The sequence below is a fragment of the Otolemur garnettii genome, unplaced genomic scaffold (assembly GCF_000181295.1).
Source record: "Otolemur garnettii isolate 467f Iridium unplaced genomic scaffold, OtoGar3 scaffold00028, whole genome shotgun sequence".
Lineage (NCBI taxonomy): Eukaryota > Metazoa > Chordata > Mammalia > Primates > Galagidae > Otolemur > Otolemur garnettii.
Window position 1 is genome coordinate 3,643,348 of NW_003852423.1, and position 6,878 is coordinate 3,650,225.

The 6,878-nt window shown below is 37.0% G+C and overlaps 1 pseudogene; it reads left to right on the forward strand.

Moving 5' to 3' along the window:
• Positions 1–3,413: 3,413 nt before the first annotated feature.
• LOC100962048 lies at positions 3,414–3,857 on the forward strand (annotated as a pseudogene).
• The last annotated feature ends 3,021 nt before the right edge of the window (positions 3,858–6,878 follow it).

Genomic DNA, 6,878 nt, shown 5'->3' on the forward strand with positions numbered 1-6,878 from the left:
GTGAATCTTTCTAAATGTAGAATATAAAAGTCTTAACACAATAACTAAGAAAATGCCATGAAGGCTATGTTAACCAGTTTGATGAAAGTATTTCAAATTGTATATAAAACCAGCACACTGTACCCCTTGACTGCATTAATGTACACAGCTATGTATTAATTAAAAAAAGAAAAAAAAAGAATTGAGCGTTTTTACTGAGAAAAAAATGACTTTAATTGTGCATTAGTTTTAATTCAATTGTAATGCACGAACTACAAAAACTTGAGAAGTTATGCACTTCTCTGAGAAATGCGACACCTGTTATCATTATTGTTAATTTTTTTCCAGAGACTTCCATAATTTAAAATGTAACCCTGGTTCCATTTTTGGGGGGGGGAGGGAGAGGGGCCATACTTAATATAGTTTAAATTTTTTAAATCTGAACTTCCAGGATCCAGCTATGTTGGCCTTTATTTAACATAAATCATTTATTGGAGATGCTAAATAGATCACCTTTTAGAGAAGCTCGAATGTTTGAAATGTATTTGGTGACAAATTGTAAGTGAGCAACTTTAACTTTCTACTTAAATGTTCATATATGTGGACCTAGATCTCAAATTAATGATAAATGTACACTGGTTGCTCAAATTCAGATTGAAATATAAATTACATTAATGGCCATTATTGATATCACCTTTAAGAGTCATTGTAGATACGTGTAAATATAAAGGCCTACCCCAAGGGGATGCCAGAATAATGCTAATATCTTTATTTATCATAAGCATGGAAAAGAACGCTGACAGTGCTATGAAACTCATCTACTTGTTTTGTTTGTTTGTTTGCTTTTGCAGTTTTTGGCTGGGGCTAGGTTTGAACCCACCAACTCTGGTATATGGGGCCGGCACCCTACTCCTTCGAGCCATAGGAACCCCTCATCTACTGTTGCAAATAAAATATTAAGGTTTTCAAGGCCATATTTAAGTAGGTCTTTGAAAATAGGTCTTTTTTTAATATTTTGGAAATGGCATTGTTTTTGAAATAAAGATGAAATAATAAACACCTAATCATATTTACTATAATATCTTATAACATGCATATGAATGCTTTGTATATTAAATGTGTTGTATTTTTTTCATAAAAAAGTAAGGAAAAGGTATGTCATGAATGCATATATAGATGTAAATACTATTCTATTTTTATCATGGACTACCATAAAATCTATATGAATCTATTATAAAAAGTTAAAATTTATCATAACTTACACCAACACAGAACAAACATGGCAGCATATGAAGTCAAGAGAAATGTAAACAAATGGAAAGACACAATATTAAATCATAACTGCATAAAGTTAACAGTATAATTCCATGGCCATCTCCTGCTGCCAGTGCAGTGAGCTCAATGTTGTGCGTATCCACTTAAAACATCTCGAGATGCTAAGTATTTCCACAAGAGTAGTTCCTCTCACCAACAAATTACATAACACAGTAAAATGTGACCATATTTTCTTGTGCTTAGTGCAATACCGTAAACCTTGAATAACACCATGGAACCCATAAAAAGTGTCAGGAGTGATGCTGGAAGTGTTTTCAAAAGCAAAGCCATGAAATTAAAAGAAGAAAGTTGAATTGTTTGATATGTGTCATACATGGAGGTCTGCAGCTGCTATTGACCCCCATTTCAAGATAAATCCAATGTAAGGACCAGTTGGTGTGAAATCTTTACACATAATTTGAAATACCTTTTTATCTGGTGTTGAAAATGCAGCTTTTATGTGGGTACAGAACAATAAAAGCATACCTATGACTCTAATGTGATTCAAGAAAAAGCAAAATATAACTTAAAGCAAAAGGAACATGAAGAATCTGCAGGTGGAGCATTTATTGCCAGCAAGGGATAGTTTGATGATTTTAGGAAGAGATATTTACAGAAGTAGCCACTTTGGCCAGCAAACGGGTGGCAAAGCAGGTCTTAGATGTTTAAAGAACATCACTGGGAAGAAAGAATGTCTACCTGAATAGGTTTTTAATGCAGGTGAAAGGGCCCTATTTGGGCTTCTCACAGAGGACATATGTTAGTAAGGAAGAGAAGCAAGCACCAGAACTAAGGCCAGAAAACGCAGGCTAACTCCATTGTTTTGTGCAAATGCAGCAGGGTTTATGATCAGCATTGGTCTCATCTATGAAGTTGTTAACACTGAAGGGAAAAGGTAAATACCAGCTGCCAGTCTTTTGCTTGTACAATAAGACCTAAACAACCAACAAGAACCCCTTTTCTGGGTTGGCTCCACTCTTGGAACCAACAGGGACAGCTTTGTTCCTGAAGTCAGGAAGTATCTTCCCAGTAAGGGACTGCCTTTTAAAGTTATTTTGCTACCAGATAATTTCCCTGATCACCCAAAACTCCATGACTTCAACACTGTAGGTGTGAAAGTGGTCTACTTGCTCCCAAACACAGTCTCCGATTTAGTCTCTAGATCAGGGGGTCATTAGGACCTTTAATGCTCATTACTCATAGTTCTTTAGCAAAGAATCAGGAACACTATGGAAAAGAACCCTGGTAGAGAGGCAGCCATGACAGCCTGGAAGGATTACACCATTGAAGGTGCCATCATTGTTACAGAAGAAGCCAGGAAATCCATCAAGCCCAAAACAATAAATTCCTGCCCGAGAAAACTATGTCCAGATGTTGTGGATGACTTCATAGGATTTATGACAAAGCCAATGAAGGAAATCATGAAAGAGTTTGTGGATATGACAAAAAAGGTATGAGTGAAGGGTTTCAACATATGGATCTTGGAGAAATTCAAGAGCTAATAGACACCACACCAGAGGCATTAACAGTGGAGATGAGTGCTTCTGAACCAGCGCCAGACAATGAGGAAGAGGACAGAAGAAGTAGTACCAGAAAAAATATCAACATTAGACAATCTAGCAGAAGAGTTCTGATTATTTGAAATTGCTTTTGACCTCTTTTATGATATGGGCCCTTTTATGATATGGGCCCTGAAACTAAAGCGAACAGTGGAAGATGGATTGGTTCCATATAGAAACAATTTTGGAGGAATGAGAAAATAAAGTCAGACAGAAATTACGGCGTATTTTCATACACTGAGTGTGCCTGCCTCTCCTGCCTCCCCTTCCACCGCCTCTACCTCTTCTGCCTTGAGGCCAAACCATCCTCTTCCACCTTCTCCTCATCCTGCTCAATGTGAAGACAAAAAGGATGAAAACTTTTATGGTGGCTGCCCTTCATGCCCCCACTGAGCTTGCTGAGCTGGGTGGCTGCCAGATTCTGGGAAAGGGCCAGGTGGTGCCTAGAGGCTCTGATGGGGCTAGGCCCACGACCACCCTCACCTGGCCTTTCCTCTCCAGCCAGGCTCTGCCGCTGTGGACAATTATGGCCAGGTCCACAGGTGAGTATTCAGATTCAAGATGACCAGTAAAGAACCTCTTCCCAAAAAGGTTCAACTGCATGAGACAGACTTCACGAGATGAGTTAATTTTAAGATGGAAACAATTGGAAGCATATATATAAGCTTTGGAGGGCAGGTACACAGCTCTTACCTCCAATGATGTAACTGGCTTAGGGGAGTCTGAAGAAAAACTAAAGCAACAACAGCAAGAGTGGGCAAGGAGGGAAACCTCCTGGTAAGGAGACTAGCAACCAAGGACCAAGAGATGCAAGAGTGCACTACTCAAGTCCAGCACCTCAAGCAAGTCCAACAGCTGAGCGTTGCCCAACTGAGAGCAACAATGGTAGACCCAGGGATCAACAAGTTTTTCCTAAAAACAAAAGGTGAACTAGAACAGACGAAACACAAACTGGGACAAGCCCAGAATGAACTGAGCGCCTAGAAGCTTACACCTGATAGGTAAACAAATCATACTCCCCAGTCAAGACTTCCCTGACAGTCCCACTGGGAGAAAGCTGTCGTGGGAAAGCCAAGTACTTGTTTTCACACCAAGACTCAGACTTTTTGAGCCAAAAAAAGTCACATTCTGGGTGGCACCAATTGTTCAGTGGGTATGGTCCTGGTCCCATATATGGAGAGTGGTGGGTTCAAACCCAGCCTCGGCCATACTGCAACAAAAAAATAGCCAGGCCTTGTGGCGGGTTCCTGTAGTCCCAGCTACTCTGGAGGCTGAGGAAAGAGAATCGCCTAAGCCCAGGAGCTGGAGGTTGCTGTGAGCTGTGATGCCACAGTACTCTACTGAGGGTGATAGAGAGTCTGTCTCAAAAAAAAAAAAAAAAAAGCCACATTCTTATACTGTCCAGCTTGTAATGGTTAATGTAAATCTTACCAGATGAACCTTGTGTTTCAGCTTTCTTCTCTTCCTGTTCCCCTTGCTTCAGAGGCCTGATGCCATTGGACTATTTCGAGGATGTGGCCACCTCCAAAAGATTCCCCTTATAGAACGTGTAGACACTTGAGAAACGTTTCTGTTTGAAGAAAATAGAGGGAGAAGCAGAAGTCTTAAGTCTGTGGCACAGTGTGTCTTCAATTTGGAGGAATGAAAACCTAGAGAATTTTAAATCATGAATTGAGCATGTAAAATTCCAGTAAAATGTAAATTGGAATATTCATCGCTCTTAACCTTGAGCATAGTGACTTAGAGATACTGTGTACCAGTTTTCCCAGTAAGACTGTGGACTTCATGATTATTGTTGAACTTCTGGGTCAAAACTCAAATGAGGTGAATTTTACCTTTAAAGGGTTCATTTGCTAAGAAACAACTTTTAATAGTCATGAGAGATATAATAGGTGTCAGTACAAGTAGTGTAGACACTTCAACCATTTAGTTTGGGCTCTATATTACTTGATGGAGCCTTACATCAATTTGGTTCTAATCAATGGTTTGTTCTTTGAATGGTTGCAAAAACTGCAGATAATCTTACTGAGGACTATACAAACATGAAGGTGTGGTCTCAAACTTCACGTTTAAACTGTTTCAAGTTTTATAAACAAATGTTCATTCCATAACTAGATTGTATAATGATATTGGCTGTGATGAGACTCACTGCATTATTTTTTCCAGTAGCAAACTTTATGAAATGCCCATTCCATTGGACCGGCACACGTTAATGGGGAAATGTGTTCCTTCATTGCATTTGAGCCTTTTGTATTATACTCTTGATATTAAATTAAATGTGCCTTGAAAAAAAAAAAGAAAAGAAAACTTTTATGATGACCCACTTCCAGCTAATGAATAGTAAATATATTTTCGGTTCTTTATGATTTTCTTAATAATTTCTGGTCTCTAGCTTGCTTTATTGTTAGAATGCAGTATATAATCCATATAACATACAAAATATGTGTTAGTTGATCATTTATGTTATTGGTAAGACTGCTTATTAATTATAGGCTATTAGTAAGTTTTTGGAGGTCAAAAGTTATAAGCAGATTTTCAAATATGCAGGGGATTGGCACCCCAACCCTCTTATTCTTCAAAAGTCAACTGTATAGTTAATGATTGTGAAAGTTAACTATCTCCTGTGCATTACCTCATGCAATTACCCCTAATCTATTCCTATAAAATATTTTTTCAAATGTCAAATTTTCTTGTTAGGGTTTTTTGAGAAGGGGGGCTTGGTTTTTTTCTTTCTCTTTCTTTATAGTTTTTTTCCCCACTATTTTAAATTCTCAGCATTAATTTTTACAATTTGCTATACTATATATTTCATCTTTGTATCATTTCCAATTTTGGAGGTGTAACTTATATAAAGACTTTTACAAATTTATAATTCATTGATACATTTTTTATAAATCTCACTGCATGAGAGTGCATTACCATGATGTTGACTTTGTATGTAAGCATTGTGCATGTAAAAAGGTAGAAACTTCCTCAATAAATGAAGGGATAATTTGTTTTATACCAGCTGCTCTAATCTTTGTTATTTTTTTTCTTTGCTAATTTGGGGTTTGGTTTGTTCTTGCTTTTCTAATCCTTTGAGGTGCATTGTTAGATTGTTAATGTAATCTTTCCATTTTTTTATGTAAGCATTGGATTGCTATAAACTTCCCTCTTGGCAGGGAAGTGCATTTACTATATCTTATAGGTTTTGGTATATTTTGTTTTCCTTTTTATTTGTTTCAATTTTTTTTTCATTTCTGTCTTGATTTCTTCATTAACCTAATGGTCATTCAGAAGCATGTTGATTAATTTTTACATATTTATATAGTTTCCAAAGTTCTAAGAACATACTTGATATGATTTCACATTGTTAAAATTTGTTGAGACACTAAGTGGGCATTGTGACAGGTGCCTATAGTCCCAGCTACTTGGAAGGCTGAGGCAAGAGGATACTTGAGCCCAAGAGTTTGAGGTTTCTGTGAGTTATCATGCCATGGCACTCTATCCAGAATGACAGAGTTAAGACTGTCTCAAAAAACAAACAAACAAGCAAATAATAAAATTTGTCAAGACTTGTTTTGTGGTCTAACATATAATCTATTTTATAAAATGTTTCATGTGCTGATCAAAGGAATGTATATTCTGCATTTGTTAGGTAGAATGTTTTATAAATGTCTGTTGGGTCTGTTTAGTCTAAAGTCCAATTCAAGTCCAATGTTTGTTTACTTGTTTTCTGTCTAGGTGCTCTGTCTAATACTGTGAATAGGGAGTTGAAGTCCCCAGCTCTTAGTGTATCATTCTCTCTCTAGGTAGGAGAAACTATATTTATATCAAATAAAACAGAATGTAAGTCAAAACATTAAAAAAAAAAAAAGACAAAAATTCATTATGTAATAACAAAGGGATCAATTTAGCAAGAGGATATAAAAATTCTAGATAAAGCAGTGCACCCAACACTGGAAAAATCCAAAAAAAAAAATTTTTTTTTGAGAAAGAGTCTCACTTGTCACCCTCAGTAGAGTGCTGTGGTGTCACAACTCACAG